This window comes from Ovis aries, chromosome 5 (assembly GCF_016772045.2).
Source record: "Ovis aries strain OAR_USU_Benz2616 breed Rambouillet chromosome 5, ARS-UI_Ramb_v3.0, whole genome shotgun sequence".
NCBI lineage: Eukaryota > Metazoa > Chordata > Mammalia > Artiodactyla > Bovidae > Ovis > Ovis aries.
The window spans coordinates 44,327,522-44,349,683 of record NC_056058.1 but is presented as its reverse complement, the minus strand read 5'-3'; the positions used below and the strand labels follow the sequence as shown (position 1 = coordinate 44,349,683).

The 22,162-nt window shown below is 44.3% G+C and overlaps 1 long non-coding RNA gene across 7 annotated transcripts in view; it reads right to left on the bottom strand.

Moving 5' to 3' along the window:
- LOC114114877 (uncharacterized) overlaps positions 1–22,162 on the bottom strand; it is a 228,873-nt gene that overhangs the window by 117,627 nt on the left and 89,084 nt on the right. The window contains exon 1 of one of the 7 annotated variants that reach the window (XR_009600686.1): positions 14,835–14,911. The exons of the other annotated variants lie outside the window; for them this stretch is intronic. This is a non-coding gene — a long non-coding RNA (uncharacterized LOC114114877). Of the gene's footprint in view, positions 1–14,834; positions 14,912–22,162 lie in introns of those variants that run through there. 7 annotated transcript variants of the gene reach the window in all.

Genomic DNA, 22,162 nt, shown 5'->3' with positions numbered 1-22,162 from the left:
GCTGGACTGGAAGAAACACAAGCAGGAATCAAGATTGCTGGGAGAAATATCAATAACCTCAGATATGCAGATGACACCACCCTTATGGCAGAAAGTAAAGAGGAGCTAAAGAGCCTCTTGATGAAAGTGAAAGAGGAGAGTGAAAAAGTTGGCTTAAAGCTCAACATTCAGAAAACGAAGATCATGGCATCCGGTCCCATCACTTCATGGGAAATAGATGGGAAACAGTGGAAACAGTGTCAGACTTTATTTTTGGGGGCTCCAAAATCACTGCAGAAGGTGATTGTAGCCATGAAATTAAAAGCCGCTTACTCCTTGGAAGGAAAGTTATGACCAATCTAGATAGCATATTCAAAAGCGGAGACATTACTTTACCAACTAAGGTCTGTCTAGCCAAGGCTATGGTTTTTCCTGTGGTCATGTATGGATGTGAGGGTTGGACTGTGAAGAAGGCTGAGCGCCAGGGAATTGATGCTTTTGAACTGCGGTGTTGGAAAAGACTTGAGAGTCCTTTGGACTGCAAGGAGATCCAACCAGTCCATTCTGAAGGAGATCAACCCTGGGATTTCTTTGGAAGGAATGATGCTAAAGCTGAAACTCCAGTACTTTGGCCACCTCATGCGAAGAGCTGACTCATTGGAAAAGACTCTGATGCTGGCAGGGATTGGGGGCAGGAGGAGAAAGGGACGACAGAGGATGAGATGGCTGGATGGCATCACGGACTCGATGGATGTGAGTCTGAGTGAACTCTGGGAGTTGGTGATGGACAGGGAGGCCTGGCGTGCTGCGATTCATGGGGTCACAAAGAGTCGGACACGACTGAGCGACTGAACTGACTGACTGACAGAATGCTGGAATACCTGTATACTGCTACTGAGAAAACAGTAAGCCTTGACTTCTACCTCGCACAGATAATAGGCCAAGCTGTATTTGCCCCATGTCCATATCCAATTATTCCAGCTCCCTCTGTCTCTCCACCATTGGGTGTTATCTTTTTTATTTTTCACTGTCCTAGTGTCTCAGGGGGAAAAAGAACAAACCGAACCCCCATACATTGCTAATGAAGTATAAAATGGTGAAAGAACTTTGGAAACATTTTTACATTTTCTTGAAATAGTAAATATGTATCTATGTATGACCAGCAATTGCATTCTTAGCCACTCAAGAGAATAAAAATGTATGTTCACTAACTCTCTGGTATAAGAATGTATCAATTTCACTCACAATAATTCCAATCTGTAACAACTCAATCTCCTTCAACACAAAAATCAATCAATAAAGGTGATATTTTTATAGTTGAAATACTATTTCACAGTTTCAGAAACGAGGTACAACTACACAGAACAGCAGGGATGAATCTTAAAACATCCTGATTGGGAAAAAAAAAGCAGACACAAATGAGTTATAATGTGTAATTTCATTTACATGAAACTCAAAACATACAAAACTAATCTATGGTTATAGTAATGAGTTTTAGTTGCCCATCAGAGGTAGATATTGACAAAAAGGGAACACAGGGTAATAGAAATGTTCTATGTTTTGAATGTGGTGTTGGTTACATAGGTATATACATTTTGTCAAAATTCATCAGATTAAATACTTAAGTTGCATGCATTTCACTGTAGGTAAATTTTACCTTGAATAATAATAATAAAAAGATCATGTTGGCTGCTGTGTGGAGAAGAGTTAGTAATGGGGCAAGAAGGAAAGTGGGGAGAGCAATTGACAGGCTCTCCTAGGTATCCTAGTGAAGGACAGGGAAGCCTGGTGTGTTGCAGGCCATGGGGTCACAAGAGTCAAGACACGATTGAGTGACTGAACAACAACAAAGTAGGTATCCAGGTAACAGACGACAGTCACCGGACATGGCCACAGGGCAAGTGAAGACAGGTTTGGGATAACAGTCTCCTCTAGGACATCTTTCTTAATGGTGGCAGCCCTCACAAGTCTTCTCTCAGCCTTATAGTATCTATCACTGGCCCTGTTGTATTAATTTCACAACCACTATTCAATACTCATTCCAAACCAGGTACCTAAATCATTTTCCTGCTTTTCATATGTTGGAATTCTGCCTACCTTCTAAACCAGGCTCTCTACCACTTCATAGTTGTACAATCTTGGGCAAGCTCAGCAACATTTGGAGTCTCAAGTGCCCTTATTCAGTAAATTGGGGTAATAATTATGTTCATCCTGAAGACTTATTAAGAGGATTAATTTAGATAAAATACATGTGTATCATTGGATTTAAATAGGACAGTCACGGCCAAGTGTTCATCATCTGACATACAGGAAGGAAATGATAGACTTTCTTTTCTTACTTATCTCCCTAAGTAGACTGAACTCCCCAAGGCAGGGGGATATCTCCTTCTACTCTTATCTACCCAGTGGCACGGCAGACCACAACAAGAGGTATGCTGCATGTATGTACTTTCTTTCTGGTCCAAATTACTGTGGAGTACAGGATTCTGTGGAATGGGTTCTGGGTACAGATCTGCTTAGCTGGGAAACACAGAAAGAAAACACAAGATTTTAGAAAATATGGGTTTGCCCTAACTAGAAGCCAACAAAAGTCAAACTTTCAAGTGAAACTCAGACATTTAGGGGTTCAATTCAACTTGGTGGTCGGAAAGTTTTGAAAAAAATACAGTTCTAAATAAAAGCTAATGGAAAAGGCTTTCTTAAGGGGAAAAAAGAAAACTAATAAAGAATTTCAGCTTAAATAGTGTTTTATGAAACAATATTAAGATGCATTAACAGCAAAAACAAAAAAGGAAACATATGGATTAGATTCCCCTGGAAATATATCAAGTTTTTAAACACAAGGAAATGCTGTTCAGGAAAATGTGGAAGCTTTGTTCAACTTGAAGCACAAATCATTTTCTGAGTGTATTAAAATTGTTTGCATACTTGTGATGAGCTCAGAGTATATTTCTATCTTTTGGTCAAGCAATGTCAGACTATTGGTCCTCAGAAATCAATCAACACATCAAAATCAAATGCATTCGGATGCAGCAGATGTGTTTTGTGGAAACACCAGAGCTGGTGGAGAAATGGACTGGGAGCCAAAGCTAACTCCTCAGATGGGCTTCTACTGCTTTCAAGGGAAGGAGACACATGGTGTCCAGTTAAAGACGGAGAATTAGACAAACATGCATTTACCTCTACTTCCTCCAGAAACACCACAAGCTGACAACAGAAAGATATTTTTATGATGTAATTCCCATGGATAGAGAAAACAGGAGAGATTACAAAAGCAAGAACATTCTGGAGGCTGGATAAGTGGTAACCAGTTTAGCAGACCTGAGAAACTGAGCCCTAAGTCGACAGTAATGCAGGCCAAAAGTCAAAGCAACACTAGACGTGGCGGTGACTGCGTACCTATTAAAAGAAGAACTGGTTTACAATCTGTTTAAGAACTGTCAGACCTTCAGAGACACGTTCTCATTCAATGTATCCAGGTGGCAGCCTCATCACCACTCCAGCAGTAGACTCGAAGATTATTTTCTAGAGAGGATGAAACAGAATTGAGATCGTCAAACACAGCAGAAGATGAAAGTATCAGAATGAAAACAGAACAGTTAAGTGAAATTTTACATACCATTCTGAACTGAATTAGACCTCTCACAAGTTCACATATTGAAGGCCTAACTCCCCATAGGAAGAGGTGGCAAGAAAACATGGAAGAACTGTACAAAAAAGATCTTCACAACCAAGATAATCATGATGGTGTGATCACTCACCTAGAACCAGACATCCTGGAATGTGAAGTTAAGTGGGGCTTAGAAAGCATCGCTATGAACAAAGCTAGTGGAGGTGATGGAATTCCAGTTGAGCTATTTCAAATCCTAAAAGATGATGCTATGAAAGTGCTACACTCAATATGCCAGCAAATATGGAAAACTCAGCAGTGGCCACAGGACTGGAAAAGGTCAGTTTTCATTCCAATCCCAAAGAAAGGCAATGCCAAAGAATGTTCAAACTACCGCACAACTGCACTCATCTCACATGCTAGTGAAGTAATGCTCAAGATTCTCCAAGCCAGGCTTCAGCAATACGTGAACCGTGAACTTCCAGATGTTCAAGCTGGTTTTAGAAAAGGCAGAGGAACCAGAGATCAAATTGCCAACATCCACTGGATCATCAAAAGAGCAAGAGAGTTCCAGAAAAGCATCTATTTCTACTTTATTGACTATGCCAAAGCCTTTGACTGTGCGGATCACAATAAACTGTGGAAAATTCTGAGAGAGATGGGAATATCAGACCATCTGACCTGCCTCTTGAGAAATCTGTATGCAGGCCAGGAAGCAACAGTTAGAACTGGACATGGAACAACAGACTGGTTCCAAATAGGAAAAGGAGTATGTCAAGGCTGTATATTGCCACCCTCCTCATTTAACTTATATGCAGAGTACATCATGAGAAATGATGGGCTGGAAGAAGCACAAGCTGGAATCAAGATTGCCGGGAGAAATACCAATAACCTCAGATATGCAGATGTCACCACCCTTATGGCAGAAAGTGAAGAGGAGCTAAAGAGCCTCTTGATGAAAGTGAAAGAGGAGAGTGAAAAAGTTGGCTTAAAGCTCAACATTCAGAAAACAAAGATCATGGCATCAGGTCCCATCACTTCATGGGAAATAGATGGAGAAACAGTGTCAGACTTTATTTTATGGGCTCCAAAATCACTGCAGATGGTGACTGCAGCCATGAAATAAAAAGACACTTCCTCCTTGGAAGAAAAGTTATGACCAACCTAGACAGCATATTAAAAAGCAGAGACATTACTTTGCCAATAAAGGTCTATCTAGTCAAGGCTATGGTTTTCCCAGTAGTCATGTATGTGTGTGAGAGTTGGACTATAAAGAAAGCTGAGTGCTGAAGAATTGATGTTTTCGAACTGTAGCGTTGGAGAAGACTCTTGAGAGTCCTTTGGACTGCAAGGAGATCCAACCAGTCCATCCTAAAGGAAATCAGTCGTGAATGTTCATTGGAAGGACTGATGCTGAAGCTGAAACTCCAACACTTTGGCCACCTGATGTGAAGAGCTGACTCATTTGAAAAGACCCTGATGCTGGGAAAGATTGAAGGCAGGAGGAGAAGGGGACGACAGAGGATGAGATGGTTGGATGGCATCACCGACTCAATGGACATGAGTTTGGGTGGACTCCAGGAGTTGGTGATGGACAGGGAGGCTGGCATGCTGCAGTCCATGGGGTCACAAAGAGCCGGACACGACGGAGTGACTGAACTCCCCACATTATCATATTTGGAGATTGGGCCTTTAAGAAGGTAATTAAGGTTAAATGAGGTCACAAGTTAGGGTTCTGTTCAATAGGACTACTGTCCTCATGAGGAGAGGAAAGGGTGACACCGAGGCATTGTCCTTCCTGCCCACAGTAGGAAGATCACGTGAGGAACAGAGAGAAAGTGACCTTCTGAAGAGAGGCCTCACCAGAACCAAGCCTCTGTCCTTGCTCTTCTAGTCTCCAAAACAGTGAGAAAATAAATTTCTGTTGCTTAAGCCACCCAGACTAGGGTATTTTGTCATGACACCCTGAGCAGACTAGTAATACACATACTAAGGAGGTGGTTAGCCTTCTTTCCCTCCCTAAGTCCATGAATGCTGAGAGCCAAACATATATCTTCTAGGCAGAAGACTGGAGACAATTTCTCTGAACAATCTGACTAGTACAAGAGACAAAATCAAAAGACGTCAGCAGTGAGGATTCTCTTGAAAACAGCCTACCTAGATTATGCTACATGAAGTTCAGAGTTTAAATAGCCCCACCTAAAGGACGCAGAGCTTTCAAGTCAGCTTTTAAATGACCTCTACTCTTAAATGTGATCAGGCAATCAAGATTAACAAGGCACTTGTGGAGACTATATAATATGAAATATAGAGACCAAAATAAATAGGGAAGGAGAAGAAAACTTAAGTGAAATCACAGTACCTTAGAGAAGATATTATATCTATGAATCAAGAAAAAGATGTTATTTTAAAAAGGAATGTTTAGAAAACAAGAGAGAGATCTTGGAAATTTTTTTAAATGATGGAAGAAACACAATGCATAAAAATTTCAAAGATAAACAGCTCAGAAAATAGAGAAAACAAAAAAAATGGAAGAGAAAAAAATGAGAATACTGAGGAAATAGTTCAGTACATGTACCTCTAAATAATAGGTGTTTCAGGGAGTAGGCGGGGAGGTAGAACATAAAAAGAGGGGAAATGAAAGTGGAAATAACAAAGGAAACAATTTTCATAGGTAAGAGCGAAGAGTCAGGACACGACTGAGTGACTTCACTTTCCCTTTTCACTTTCATGCATTGGAGGAGGAAATGGCGACCCACTCCAGCGTTCCTTCTTGCCTGGAGAATCCCAGGTACGGCGGAGCCTGGTAGGCTGCTGTCTATGGGGTCGCATAGAGCCAGATATGACTGAAGCAACTTAGCAGCAGCAGCAACCAGAATTGAAGGATATAAGTTTCAAAAATGCTCACAAAGTGCCCTGCATGATGAATAAAAATATATCTACACTAAAGAACTGCATCACAAAACTTCAAACCGACAGGGCAAAGAAAATTTCCTATAGTAGAGAGGGAGAGAGAGAAACACTAATGGCCTCCTTGGCAACACTGTAACCATGAAGACAATGGCACAAGGCCATCAAAGTTTTGAAAGATTATTTCCAACCCAGAATTCTATACCCAGCCAAACCATCAAGTAAGCATGAGGCTAGAATAAACACATTTTCAAATATCCAAGGGTACCAAAAATACTTACTTCTTTATAAGTTAATGGTGAAAAAAATGTGCTCCACTGAAGCAAAGAAGAAACCAAAGAAACAGGAGGATATGGGATCCAGGAAATAGAAGATCAGCAGAAAAATAAAATGGAGGGAATCGCCAATATGCTAATGAAGAAACCTCAAACAAAAACTGGATAGCAGATCTAGAAAGCACCCGACCAAGTTCAGAGGCTGTGGGAGAGATTTTCTCAGAAGGTAGACACGATAGAACAAAGTTTGTGAAAACAATTTTAAGACAGACTTTATTCAACTAGAGAAGAGATTGGTGTTGAACTAGTGACCTATAACAAATCACTGAGCAGAGGTGGAAAAAAGGTAACTGATGAGAGGAAATGTTGGTCAGGAAAGTACGAGTCATCATAGTTCAGCTATGAATAGAACTTCAAGGGTCACAATAATTCAATCACCAAACACTGATATAATGAAGTTATGCTATTAACTGTTTTGGAACAATGGGAGATGGGAAGTGCAGGTGATGATGAAAAGAGAGTTAAATCCTCATTTTCACAGTAGGAAGTCAATCAACAATGCCAAAGATGGAAGAATTCAAGCAGAGCATAAGTACATTATTTAGAGACACAGAGGGAAATATCAAAAGAATCCACTTGATTACTAGAAGTATCAATAGTTGCCTCTGAGAAGTAGAAAATGAGAAGTCCAAGACCAAGATATGGGGGGTGTGTGCCTGTGTGTGTTTACACAAGTCTAGCGATGGCACCCTACTCCAGTACTCTTGCCTGGAAAATCCCATGGACAGAGGAGCCTGGTGGGCTGCAGTCCATGGGGTTGCGAAGAGTCAGACACGACTGAGCGACTTCACTTTCACTTTCCACTTTCATGCATTGGAGAAGGAAATGGCAACCCACTCCAGTATTCTTGCCTGGAGAATCCCAGGGATGTGGGAGCCTGGTGGACTGCCGTCTATGGGGTTGCAGAGAGTTGGACATGACTGAAGCGACTTAGCAGCAGCAGCAGCAGCAGTAACATCTGACTCTCTAAACCATTTGCAAATGTAATTTTTATTTTTTTACATGAAATTTAAAACAAAAACTAATAAAAATTTTAAACAGTAAAACAATGAGAAAGAGGAAAAGGAAAGGAAGAAGAAGGGGTGAGAGGGAATGAGGGAGAAAAAAGTATGGGCATTCTGGTTTCTGAATTATTATTAGAAGTTACAAGTCAGCTTGCATGCTGCTTGCTCCAAAAGCTCCTACCTCCCTACTTCCTGACAGAAGTCACCTCTAGCTACCAAGGATTCAGGGACAAACAGTAGATTGTGCCCCAAGTTCCATACACATGAAAGCTGTCCTAATAGCCCTCACAAAAAAATAGATTTTCTCACTGAAAATCTATTTGGAAGGAATAGATGGGAATAGGATTTGGATGCACTTCCAAATCCTATATTGGAAGGATTCATTTTAGCCAAAAGTGGAAACAGTAACAGATTTTTTTTGGGGGGGAGGGGTTTGAAAATCACTGTGGACAGTGATTGCAGCCATGAAATGAAAAGACGCTTGCTCCTTGGAAGAAAAACTATGACAAACCTAGACAGCATATTAAAAAGCAGAGCCATCACTTTTCTGACAAAGGTCCATATAGTCAAACCTATGGTTTTCCCATTAGTCGTGTATGGAGGTGAGAGCTGGACCATAAAGAAGGCTGAGTGCCCAAGAGTTGATGCTTTTGAATTGTGGTGCTGGAAAAATCTCTTGAGAGTCCCTTAGACTGCAAGATCAAACCAGCCAATCCTAAAGGAAATCAACCCGTAATGCTCATTGGAAGGACTGATACTAAAACTCCAGTACTTTGGCCACCTGATGAAAAGAGCTGAGTCACTGGAAAAGATCCTGATGCTGCAAAAGACTGAGGGCAGGAGGAGAAGGGGGTGAAAGAGGCTGGGATGGTTGGACAACATCACTGACTCAATGGGCTTGAGTCTGAGCAAACTCCCAGAGGTCGTGAAGGACAGGAAAGCGGGTGTGCTGCAGTCCATGGGGTTGCAAAGATTCAGGCATGACTTAGCGACTCAACAACAACTCCAGGACCACCGGGTGTATGGTCTCGCTCCCAGAAAACACCTATGTATTCACCAGGACAGGGGTAAGGTTGGTACTGAGGATGCTCTGAGAACCTCAAGCCTTACCCTAGAGGCTTTTGGATTCTGATTCTACAGGGGGGGATAAGAATGCTGGGTCAAACAGGAAGGAGAGGGGTCCCTGTCACCAGCTAGGTCAGGCTCAACCCCTGGGCTTTCTCCTCCACCTCGATCAAAGCAATGGCAGGACGCTGGTTTACGCTGAAACCATCTAAATGGGCAACCCTGCCTGAGAGCCATCTCTTAGCTAATCAGGAGGATTTCAGAGGAAGAATACTGTATCAGTCCGAACACAAAAACACAAACCAGAAAAACTTGGAACAAGATTCCATCTTTTAACTATAAATGTTGTAACTAGCAATGAGTAGCTTCAGTTGGCTTGATTTTTCCTTGTAATTATTATAGTAACTCACAGATATCTGAGAATACAAGAAGGTAGAATGAAGATCCGCCTTCCTGCTCAGGCTCCCGGGACCTCTGTCTGAAGGAAACCACTGTGAGTGGTTTCTTACGCATTCCTTGGGGTATATTCTGTACATATAAACATGTTTATCAGCTTATACCTTTTATTTTAACCCAAATGAGAGTAAACCAAATGGGCATATTACTCTACACTTTCCTTTTTCTATAGTTTTTTAAAAAACATATCTTAGCAATATGTTAAGATCTGCAAGATACATTTTAGGGCCCCAGGTACTTTATAACGGCTGTCAGGTAGGCCATTGTATTCAGGTACCTTAGTTTAACCAGTCCTCCATTGGTGGATGTTTATAGTTCTTTCTATTTTTTTTCTCTACAATAAACAGGGAGGTAGTAAATGTCCTTAGATGCATATCACTGCATTCATTTATTATCATATCCATAAGATAAATTCCTGTATATAGAAAGCTAAGTCAAAAGGATGGAGCATTTTTAATAGAACCTTCCAAACTTTCTCCACAGATCTTGCACCAATTCACACTCCCCACTCACTTATGTGAATATGTCTATTTCCCCATATCCTTTCCAACAAAAGGTATCAGCAGATTTTTAAACCTTCATTTGCTTGCAAGGTGAAAATTTTACCTTGCTATATTAACAGATATTTTGAAAAATATTGATATGGTTGAACTTCTTTTCATTTGCTAATAAGCTGTTCTTATTTCTTTTCCTGTGAACTATTTGCTCAAATCTTTCTTTACCCATCTTTCCACTGGGCTGCCTGCCTTTTTCTAATTGGTTTTTATTTCTTTTTATTTTAAAATTAATTTTGGGGGGAGTATAGTTGATTTATAATGCTGTGTTAGTTTCTGCTGTGCTGCCAAGTAAATCAGCTATACGTATACATGTATCTACACTTTTCAAGATTCTATTCCCATATAGTTCATTTACAGAGTTTAACTGATTTTTAAAGATTACTTAGAAAAGGAGGAGATTGGTTAACCTTGAACCAGAATTACATGCATGACTTTTCTAACAGTACTTGCATGTTAAATCCTACAATTGACTGGGAAGAGAGGATAGTCCTCCCAGGGTCTCAGGTGAGCCCCTGAAAGCTGGAGAAGGGTGGTGACAACAGTGGTCCCAACAGGTGGATGTTGTGTGAGTGCAGCTAGCATGCCAAGTGCTGAGTGCCTTTCACACGTCATTTCATTGCATCCTTACCGTGACCCCATGAGGAAGGCATCATTAGTATCCCTATTTGACAGACAAAGCAGACTTAGATCCAGCCTGCCTAGGGGTTCATAGCCAGTAAACAGAGCTAAGATACAAACCCAGGCTACAGGACCCAGAGACCCACTATTAACCACTCTGCCCTACTGCCCACACTGGATTCCCAGTGCCCAGCACATAGTAGGGACTGAGGATCATGGTGATCACTCTAGACTGATTGCATCTTGATGCCATCCTGGAAAAGCAAACCACAAGAGTAGCCTGGGGTCTGTTGCTGATTGTCCTGTTCTCTGCTGAGTTCTCAATGTCTAGAAAGGTCGCTGGCACAAAGTAAAGTGAAAGTGAAGTCGTGTCCGACTCTTTGCGACCCAGTGGACTGTAGCCCACCAGGCTCCTCTGTCCATGGGATTCTCCAGGCAAGAATACTGGAGTGGGTTGCCATTTCCTTCTCCAGGGGATCTTCCCGACCCAGGGATCGAACCCAGGTCTCCTGCATTGCAGGCAGACACTTTACCCTCTGAGCCACCAGGGGAGGCACAAAGCAGGTGCTTGGTAAATGGTGGCTGAGTGAATGCATGAATGAATGATGTCTTCTCCCTGGACTGTGAGCTCTCAAGGGCAAGGACTGTGACTGGCTTGTTCTCCCAGAGCCTCGCTCGGTGCCTTGCACCAGGAAGACCAAGACTGATCAAAGACAGTGTGTTGAAAGAAGCAAGCACCTCTCCACTGTTTGGGATGGTCCTCCCCACAAGCTTTAACTAACTCTTAGTCAAGCTAGAGGAAATCCACCAACCCTGGAAAATGTTCTATTGTGACACTTGCCATGTCACACTGGGAAGACCCATGTGAACATGGAGGAAGTAAGAGAGTCGGGGGAGCCGGGGCAGTAAGACACGGGCAGCCTGCCCACTCGCAGGTCATGCAGCTGCCCCCTTCCTCCACCTCTGTGCAAAGGTTGTGCCTGCTAGTATTTCTCAGCGAGGAGAATAGCAGCAGCCCAGAGCCTGCATGGTCATTTCACAGTTTACTGAGGACACACCTAGCTTTCTGTCTGCATTCATTTATCTGGTCTTCAGAACAACCACATGCCACATGGACTATTTTTATTCCCAGGACACAGAAAGGCACAGAGAGGTTAAATTGCTAAAGGTCATGAACTCAGCAGAGCTAGGGTTTTCACCAAACAGACCTCTGGACTCCTCTGCCAGCAGCAGTACTCTTCACCCCACTCCCTGAGGAAGGAGGAGCTCACCCCACAACTCCCGCTCATCCTCCCAGACCCAGCGCCCCCTCCATCTCAGCTGGGGCTCCTGACTCCAAAGCCCTACTCCCACCCCGTGTCCCTCAGCCGGCTACCTGTGCTCCTGCTCTGTGAGCAAAGGCAGGAACTGCCTGGCTCATTGTTCAGCTTCTTCGGGTATGAGCACAGATTCCCCACACGGACCCTGCCCTCAAGTGTTCCCCCTGGTCTGCTCCTAGCACCGTGCAGTGGCCAAGGGGGCTCTTGAGGCCCCTCCACACTTCCTGTCATACGTCTGGCTGAGGGACTCAGCTCGCATCCAACAGCCTCTCATGCTGAAGGAACTGAATGAGGCCGCAGGTGACCTGGGCCCCATCTCAGTCTGTCTGCATCAGCCTGAGGGCAGATAGCCAGGCAGGCTTTGCTGCCGGTTCTGTGAAAATGAAGTGAAAGTGAAAGTCCAACTCTTTGCAACCCCATGGTAACCCGTGCTAAAGAGCTTCGGCTCTGGTGTCCCTGAGGAGAGTGCGCGCTCAGTCCTGTCTGACTCTTTGTGACCTCGTGGCCTGTAGCCCGCTCAGCTCCTCTGTTCATGAAATTCTCCAGGCAAGAATACTGGAGTGGGTTGCCATTTCCTCCTCCAGGGCATATTCCCACCCAGGGATTGAAACTGTGTATCCCGTATCTCCTGCACTGGCAGGCAGATTCCTTACCACCAGCTCTACCTGGGAAGCTCTGGTGTCAGACATGGGTTCAAATATACTCTGTGTGACACTGGTTGAGTTACTCAACCTCTCTGAGCCAAAGGTTCCTTGGCTGTCAAATAGGGATATTAGTATCCCTCTCCTATCTTAGGAGGATAGCTAGTTAGTAAATTGGGGAGGATTTAGCTAGTTAGTAAGACCCCACCTATTCCCTGAACCTGCGCTGTGCACAGGTCCTGGGCAGGTATTCTCACTGTGTCATGGACACAGTCCTGGGAGAGCCCTGAGGAGTCCTTTATCCAGGAGCACACTCACCAGCCCCCTCCATGTCTCCTCCCCTCCTTCTAGGCCTACAATCCCTCATGAGATATGTCTCAAGTTCTAGTCTCCAGCAAAGCTCACATGTGAGAGTAAGATGATGGATGAACTCTGAATCTAAGGATGTCCAACCCCGCACCATCCTCCAGGCTCGAGTCCACAAGTCCTCCCAGCTCCAGGCCTGTCAGGGCCTTTGGGAAAGTGGGGGCGGGAGGGCTGGAAGAGGAGCTGTGAAAAGCGGAACAGGCTTCACCCCGGGATCTTCCTCACCATCTGTCTTGCCAGGCATGGCATGGGGGGCCTCATCTATCCATCAGGATTGACACCAGATCCTTGCCCCCCAGCGATGTCTGGGTATCCCTCACCCACCCTTCCCCTCCCTCTTCTATTCCCAGAGCTTGGCTGGTTGCAGGGCTGGGCTTGCTCTTAATTAGCCTGACAAAACTCAGTCACCAGGGGAAGTCCTTGAAGTTGAGGATTTCAACAAAGCTAAACCACTAAATCCTGTGGCCGCCAGCCTGTCTTCACAGCTTCTCCGGCTCTGCCAGAAATCGTGCTTACTCCCAGGCAGAAACCACAGTCCTGGCGGCTTCGGTGTCTCCCCCAGTCCTGGGCCACCTTATCAGGGCAGGCCTGGCCCATCCTTTATCTGCCTGCCATCTCTAAGTGCTTCCATCCCCCTGACAGGCCCCATAAAAGCTGGTAAAAGACAAGGCTGTCCCACTTTTGACATTGCTAACTTCAAAGGCCACAGATGAGGCGGGCGCAATCTGGTTGCTTTGCTGAGTCGAGAGCAATGCTCGGTGCTCTTGCAATGACTCTGTTGGTCTGGGAATGACTCCAGGAGCTCCAGAGCTTAGCAAGAAATGGTTAAGGGCACAGGCTCTGGAGCCAGGCAGCCCCAGTTCAAGCCCCAGTTTGGCCACTGGGTTACTGGACTGCTTAACCCTGTTACTGTGAAGCTTCTCTGACAAACAGGGATGATGAAGTTCACTTGTCTAACCCTCCAAATGTCACTGGGACAGGCCTGGCATGGTGAAGAGGACTCCCTTCTGTAAGGGCTTGGCTGCTTCTTGGGACTCCCTAGAGCCATCCTAACAGGGCCCTGGACAGCAGTGAGAATTGAACATGATGGTGACGTCAGGAAAGAAGTGAAGAGAGCACCAGGCTACATGGCATCTGCAAGTTCAGTTCCCAACACCCACCCCAGGTCATCAGAGCTCACAGCTCCAAACCCCTTCATCCCATAGTGGCAAGAGTTTCTCCCCACAGGGAGCAGGAGTTATTGTTTAATATGAGCACAGAGTTTCAGCTGGGTAAGATGAAAAGAATTCTGGAGATGGATGATAGAAACGGTTGCACAATACAAACTGACCTAATGTCACCGAACTGTATGCTTCCAAATGGTGAATATTATGCTATGAATAGTTTACCACAATTTTTAAAAAAGTCTGACCCTATGTTAGGAGGCAGTTGAGAGGAATGGAAACAAGGCACTCCCTAGCTCTTCTAAGAGCTCAAGCTGGAACCCAAGATTCATACTGGCTGATAATAGAAATGAAGCTAAACCAAGAACTGCCCCCCTCCTGCCAGCCCCAAACCCATCCATCCGCTGGGCCCATCAGCCCCCACCTGGGGCAAAGGAGCTGTCTCAGGAGGAGTCAGCTGTGCTCACAGCCTCACCTCCCGGGGGTCCCTGAGTACAGCCCTGCCTGGCTCACACCCACAAACAGTGGCTGTGTAGAACCCTTGCTGCAGGTCCTTAGGACAAAGAAAGACATGCAGAAAGGGAAAGAGGAAGAGGGAATTAAGTCATCCTCAGCTTTTCTCCCAAGTCTCACTGAGAAGAATCAAGACGCTTTTCGGGCCCACTGCCCAGAGACAAAACAGGAGATGAAAATATTTATTTGTTTCTAAGGCTCTTGCAATCCCAGGATGAAAAGCCCACCTTGGTTGTAACTTACTGCAGCCTGAGCTACTCCCCTGGCTGCCCCTGCCCCCAGGCAGCCATCCACTCACTCAGGTCCTGGTGCAAGAAGTTCCACTGGGGAGAAAAAGTAGGATCCCTGTCCCCACAGAAACGGAATCTGTTAAATGAGAATTATCCCCTATTGGCATCAGGGAGCCATAAATAGCCCAGCCGGCCCAGTTGAATCACCAGAGCTAGCACTGTGTCAGCGTTTCTATATAAACCAGGGTTTGCTAGGGGATTAGCTCACAGCCATAAAAAATTTGCTCCAGGCTGAAACTTGGCCTAAAGAAAATCTCAGCCTGAGAGTAGATACTGAAAAGAAAGCCAGACAGACACCGCCCCCAAGCCTGCCAAGGACAAGGGTGTCTCTGAGCAGGACCTCTTATATCGGGGGCTCTGTTTTCACCAGCATATAAGAAACCCGGTGATTTAGGGCACCACTTGGGGTTGTCATAATTCAAAATTTGGTCCTTCCCACCACCACCCCTCACCACCCTGCAAGCCAAAAGAAGGATATTTGCTGCTCTGAGAGCTTCACAGAGGCCTGGGTTCGGGAATGTATGATCAAAACCCTCCCCTTTCCCTGTTGATAGCTAAAAGTCAAGAAGAGAGATTTACCCAAGCAGGGAACCAGTGCTCATGCTGATTCTTTGTACAGTGTCAAGACAATGGGAGCTGTCTTCCACCCTAAAGCAAGGGCTGGGAACCTAACATATCCTAAAAGTAGAATAACTCCATACAAGACACAGGTGTAGTCAATGGGGAAAGGAAATTTGCTTCGGTTTGGTTTTTTCCTTTATGGATAGGCAGTCAGTCCAACATCACCTGTTAAATAAAGCTAGACCCCTCTACACATCATTTCATACCTGGCTTCCTGGTGAACTGAAGATCTAAATGAAAAAGATACAACTATAAAAAATAGTAGAAGAAAACTTAAGGGGATGTATACATAAACTCTGAGGGAGAAGGTCTTCTTAAAGAAGACATAAAAACCAGAAGCCATAAGGAAAGAGAAGTTTTAATACGTGACAATACAAAGTTTTAAATTTTTAGGTAGCCAGATTTATCATAGACAAAATTAAAAGAAGGGAGAAAAAACTGCAACACTGATTGCTAAGGGTTTATATGCTATCTTAATAAAGGACTTCTACAGGTAAGAAAAAGAGGCAAAGGCTACAAAAAGGCAATTTAAAGAGAAGGAAATGTAAATTGCCAGTAAGCAGTGAAAAAGATACGCAACTTCATTAGTTGGGGAAATACAAATTAAAACAACAAATCGGGCCCATCAGAGTGATGGGAGAGTAATGCCTAGGGCTAGGAAGGGAAGCAGGAGTGCTCCCTCATTCCTAGGGTCTGGTAAACTGCTATAATCTTTAGAAAAGACGTATAGCGCCGTCTATTAGAAGTTTAAATACCAGCAGTCTCACTTATAGGATTATGTCCTGCGGGGCATATCTACAAGAATGTTTACAGCAGCACTGTTTATTAGGGCAAAAAGTAAAATCAAAATGAATGTCCATCAGTTAAAGTGTTGAATAAATTGTGTTATGTTTATACCATCAAATGTAAATTATACAGCTATTAGGAGAATAAAAAGAATAAATAACATCTTACATGTACTAACAGAAAAAGCCATGCTGGATTTTTTTCCTTTTTAATTACCCATATATTATATTGCCGCATCCATGAACATCTATTGTCCTACTACTCATTCTATCTCTTTTCATTTTTCCTTTATATTAGTAAAATTTTTAAGAGTTATCCATGAATGTCAGAAGGTTTGAATATGTTTATGTCCCTTACTGATAAAGCAAGCTTTTCCTGGCAAATTTACTAGCTAGCACAATACCATGAGGTGGCTTACCTAAAAAAGCACTGTCAAGGTAGAGTGTTTGGTTAGTGCGAGCCAGATTTTATCTTTTAAAAGAAATAATTTAAAATAGGAAAAGTTAAAATTCCAATATATGTGTATATATACATTTTAAGTTTGTTGGTGCATGGAGAGAGATGTAAAGATGTCCTATACCGTTAGGTCTGATAACCTCAGGAACGGGATTGGCAGTGGGACCCAAGAGTTACTAAATTTTTCTTTACTCAACTCTGAATAGTTTGAGGTTTTTTTTAGTGCAAACGTGTATAACTTTTAACATATTTTTAAGTAGAAAAGTTTTTAATCACTCCAAAAACAAAGTTCTTCGGTAAAGGCAAAGTGGTAGCTGAACCTCAAGACATGCTTAATAAGTACTAATGTGTGTGCATGCCTAGTCGTGTCTGACTCTTAGTGACCCCATGGACTGTAGCCTGCCACGCTCGTTTGCCCATGGTATTACCCAGGCAAGAATGCTAAAGTGGGTTGCCATTTCCTCCTCCAGGGGATCTTCCCAACCCAGGAATCGAACCAGAGTCTCCTACACTGGCAGGTGGATTCTTTTACCACTGAGCCACCTGGGAAGCCCAGTAAATACTAAGGAGTGTACTAATTAACTAAGGCATGGTCAGAGAAGTAGCACTGCCCCTGAAGTCAGGGAGCTCACAGAGCTCAGGGGGACAAAATTCACACAGCCCTTAGAGAACAATTTTTAAATCCACAGAGATTCGGGGGCAGACAGGGTCTGGGGTGTTCAAGGAGGGCTTCATGGTAGAGGTTTCCAAGGGTTTCAGGGTGGAAGGCCTTGGATAAACGGAGGACTAGGGATTACAAGAGTAGTGCCAATGCAAATGAAAGGTCCTGGGCTGTGAGTGAGCCTGGTCCTTAGAGGCTGGGGTCTAGGAAAAGGCCTGGCACTCCGTGGATGCTTGTAAGTGCCTCCTGAGCTCGGCCTGCTGCACCCCCTTCTCTGCAGAAGGTGCCAGTGGCCATCGAGAGTTTGCACATCAGTCTGAACGCTGCCTCTTCAGAGGACAGGTTTCTGTTTCCCTTCAGAGGACCGGGTCTGTGGGGAATGTTTCAAGCTGAGCCAAAGGCAGGCTCTTGAAAGTCTGGGAGGCCTACCAGGGAGCAGGGCTCACCTCTGGGGTCACAGCACAGTATTCATGCCAGGACCAGGTTGGCTCCTATCACCAAGCCAAGCTCAGGTCAACCTGCCTCCCTCGGAAGCACACAGGTGGAGGCTGCGATCTTCCCAGCTGGTATCTAAGCTGCTTGAGGGTAGCAACCAGCCCTGTGTGGCTCACAGTCTTCTCTCAGAGGCTTCAATGAGTAAGTGACCCTTTCATATTGCTTTACATACTTGGTCTTTGCTGCAGAAGCCTCTGGCTTTCCCCCTTGCTGGCTGGTAGAATGATAACATTACCAGGAGTTAGTTGGAAGGAAAGAGCTGGGGTCTGGAGTTCACAAACTGATAAATAAGGTTCTGTTCTGAGAGGCCAAAAGAAAACAGGGATCCATACCAATATCCTTAAGAGAGTATTTGAAGAAGGAAGAGGACAGGCTGTCCATTATTTCCATGGGGGAAGGAGGAGAAAGGGTAGTTTGCAAATCATGTTCACTGGAGGCAGAAGCAGTCGTTGGTCTATTTCACGTGATTTCTAAAAGAAGGCGTGAGGAAGGGATGTGGTCTTCCCACGGGCACATCCTTAGTGGAGAAGGGTGACGCTTTATTTTGTCTCAAGCTCAGGAATGTCCTGGCGGGGCTTTAAGCAGGGATCGCAAAGCTGGCTCCAAAGAGACGCTCCCTCCCTGTCAGCTTCTTTTCTCAGCCCTTGGATGGTTCATCCTCATCTGTGTCCAGTCTGTGACTGGCAGTATTCACGGGGTCCCACTCAGCCTATACTGCTTCACTGTCCTGAGAGGTTGGGGCAGGGACACACACTATCTCCCAGACGTGCAACTGAAGGCCCTTCCAACCCCAGCTCCTCATTAATTCTGTCCAGCTCCATCCCCAGATACTGAGCCTCCATAGCTGGGTGCAAGGCCTTGGATACCAGGGCAGGCACGGTTCCTGTTCTCACAGACTTAGGGCCGGCAACCTCCAACCTGAGCCTCATGGTTTTCCTTCTAGAACCCACAGGAATGACGTCGCCTTCCTTCTCCTAGGGCAATTGTCACTTCTTTCAGAACCCAAAGGGGCTGGCTCCCTATCTTGGTTTCAAAATCTTCGCTTGCTGCTCAGAGGAAATGAGCTTCCTTCATTCATTCCACCAATGTTTAGTGAGAGATTCTTACGAGCCAGGCTGTGATCTATACGGTGGGTATACAGTAGGGAACAAAATAGAAAAAAACAATCTCTACCCTAGTGGGGCTTAAATTTTAGGGGTGGAAGTAGCAGAAAAACTAATAAGTAAGTCATTTCTCCAAGTGCTGTGAGCTAAAAAGCAGGAGCAGGGTGTGCTCTGGGAATAAGGGAAAGGGGGGTATGTTGAATAGGGGGGCTCAGTGAGCTTCCCTCTAGGCTCCCGCCCGCTCGGCCTTTATCTTCTTGCTGAGATGGTGTTATTATGGTTCCCAAATGTTTGAGGCTCGAGTGAAGAGTTCATCTGTAATGGGATTATCTCCGGCCCTGTTTGCTTTCATTACAGTCCCACTCTCTCCGAGCATGAGAATCTAACCTTACCGAAAGCATATTTTGGTAATCTGATATAAACTAAATTTAAACTTTGACCTCCAACAATAAAAATGCTACTTTCCCCCTCTGCAGACCTGAAATACAGATTAAGGGCCTGCCAGCTTCACTTTCCGGGTTTCTAACTGACTTCTAATTAGATTCGAAGCATGACTCAAAAGAGTCAGGCCCACCACGGGCGCTGGCACACTGGCCTGGCTTTTCCTCCTACCCATCAGAAGTTGGATGTCTCTCCCAACTTTCCTGCATCTTTCCCTTCAGCTCCTGTTTTGTGGGACTGTCGCTGAATCGCAAGTTAACACTGAAAACTCAAGATGAAATTTCTGTCTGAAGTCACATTGCAAATGGGCTCTGATTCCCGGTTTGCACGAACAGCTGTAATCCTGGTTTGGATAAAGGTTAAGTAGGAGCTTACTCCATTCTGCCCCCACGTCATGTTCTAATTCCTATAGGTTATCTTATTTAGAAATTAAGGCAAGCCGAAGCCACGTGGGGGCCGCCCGCTGCTGGGGCTACTCCCTGTGTCTGAGATCTCTGCAGCCTCACTTACCACCCGCTCACCAACCATTTTGTTTTCCAGAACCTGGCATTCATGTGTTCAGGTTGTCTAGCCACGATATTAAAAGCTTGTTTTTTCCTTTTATTTTTATTTTTTGAAAGGGAAACATTAAATAAGTTTCACAGTCTGGACCAGAATAAGCAACTAAAAATTCAAATTCAGGGATGTCCCACATTAATAACTGTTCACCAAGGAAGCATTTCCTGTTTATACATTGAGCTAATGAGAATCCATCACCCCTGTCAAATGCACTGAACACCAAATTCAAATGTCAAACCAAATGTAAGAGGTCACACATTTCCTTTGCTAACTAAAAGTGTAATTCATAAATATTATTGCTACCAAACTCTCCATCTACAACATTTGTTTAGAAATATGCACATGTAATATAAATTGTGATTAAGTTAAATGGGTATATTATTTCCTGTTTTAAGGGCTAACAGCAGCATGAATTATGCTTTACTGCAAAGAAGGCTCAAGTCACAAGCAGTTCTGCCTGAGCACAGCCTCACATTTTACACCCCCAGGTTGGTTTTTGCACGTTCATTCATAAATACTGTACATTACCCAGTCTTGCTGATAACTTTCACTTCTGCTGCCTTATAAAATAGCTCTCACTATTGAAAAGGTCAGCTAAATGGACATAAACTTTGAGTCTAGCTACATGTAAAAATAAAAGTGGAAAAACAAAAAAAGATTTACGAAGCCTGGGTCTTCCTTTACCTCCGTAAGCATAATACCAGGATCCAAATTAAACTGAAATTTTGCATCTGTGCCATGATTTAGTGAGATGGGAATTGTTAGCACAAGAAGCAACAACCCAGATTTTTAACTTCTGAAATTAATGCCAGGGAGCAGAAAAACAAGTAGGAAAGCAATCTTTCATTCTGTTTTTGTCTACAAATAAATTCGACTAACGTCCTTCATTTTAGAAACATGTAAACAAATTAATATAGATGTCATTTTAGGAAAACAACACTTAAACTCCAGTAAGGAAAACAAGGAAAGCAGAACAAACAGAAATATGTTCTCACCTAAGAACCTGATACAGAACCTCATTTCACTCTAATAAAAGGATAGGAAAAGGAAAACCCAGAATCAAAGCTGCCCCTGACTAGCTGAGGAAAGGAATGCCGTTTTCATTGACTCCCCAGTCAATGAAAGTCAATGAAAACTATTACCAAAGACCCAAAAGAAAGGCGAGCAAGCAAACAAACCCTGCCCTTCCCAGCCTCGGTGGAGAGGTCTGCTCCCACGGAAGGATGGAGGACTTAGCCCCACACCTCTGCAAGGCCTCAGGAGCCTCCTTCCCATGGGGGCCAGGTCCACCCTGCCCCCTCCTTCACCAGGCTAAGGCATGCAGAGGAGATAGGTGGGTTAGATGCTCCTCAGCAGAGCTCTGAGTCATCACTGTTTTCCAACCCTTCCCAAGTCAGCCTGACGCCATCGTGCCAGACAATTTTGCAATGAAACCAAATCTTTGCTGTCACAGATTGGCGAGAGGGATAAAGTGGGTTCCTCAAAGAGATAACCGAGCCGACTCACCAGCTTTTGAAGTCTAGTGAACAGGGTTTCATAAGCTCCAGATTCAGCAGCAGATAATTAACAGATATAACTGAAGCTCATTTTTGTGGACACTCTGCCTATTCACCATGAGGCCGGCAGGGGCTGCCTCTCACCTGCCACCCAGTTCTCCTCTCCCCAGGGGAAGGCTGAGTGGGCAGATCTGGGTTTGAGCATGCTGCTGTGGCTGCTGCTAAGTCGCTTCAGTCGTGTCCAACTCTGTGCGACCCCAGAGACAGCAGCCCACCAGGCTCCCCCTTCCCTGGGATTCTCTAGGCAAAACACTGGAGTGGGTTGCCATTTCCTTCTCCAATGCATGAAAGTGAAAAGTGAAAGTGAAGTCACTCAGTCGTGTCCGACTCTTAGCGACCCCATGGACTGCAGCCTACCAGGCTCCTCCGTCCATGGGATTTTCCAGGCAAGAGTACTGGAGTGGGGTGCCACCACCCTCTCTGGGGTTTGAGTGGAGCTGCTGCTAAAGAACAGGATTATAGGATGTAGCTCTCATAAAATATTTCAAATTAGGTTTACAATAGTTTTATAATAGCATTTGCCCATCAAAATGTAGTTATATCATTAACTGATTTTTTAATTAATTTATTTTAATTGGAGGCTAATTACTTTACAATATTGTGGTGGTTTCTGCCATACATTGACATAAATCAGCCACAGGTGTACATATGTCCCCCCC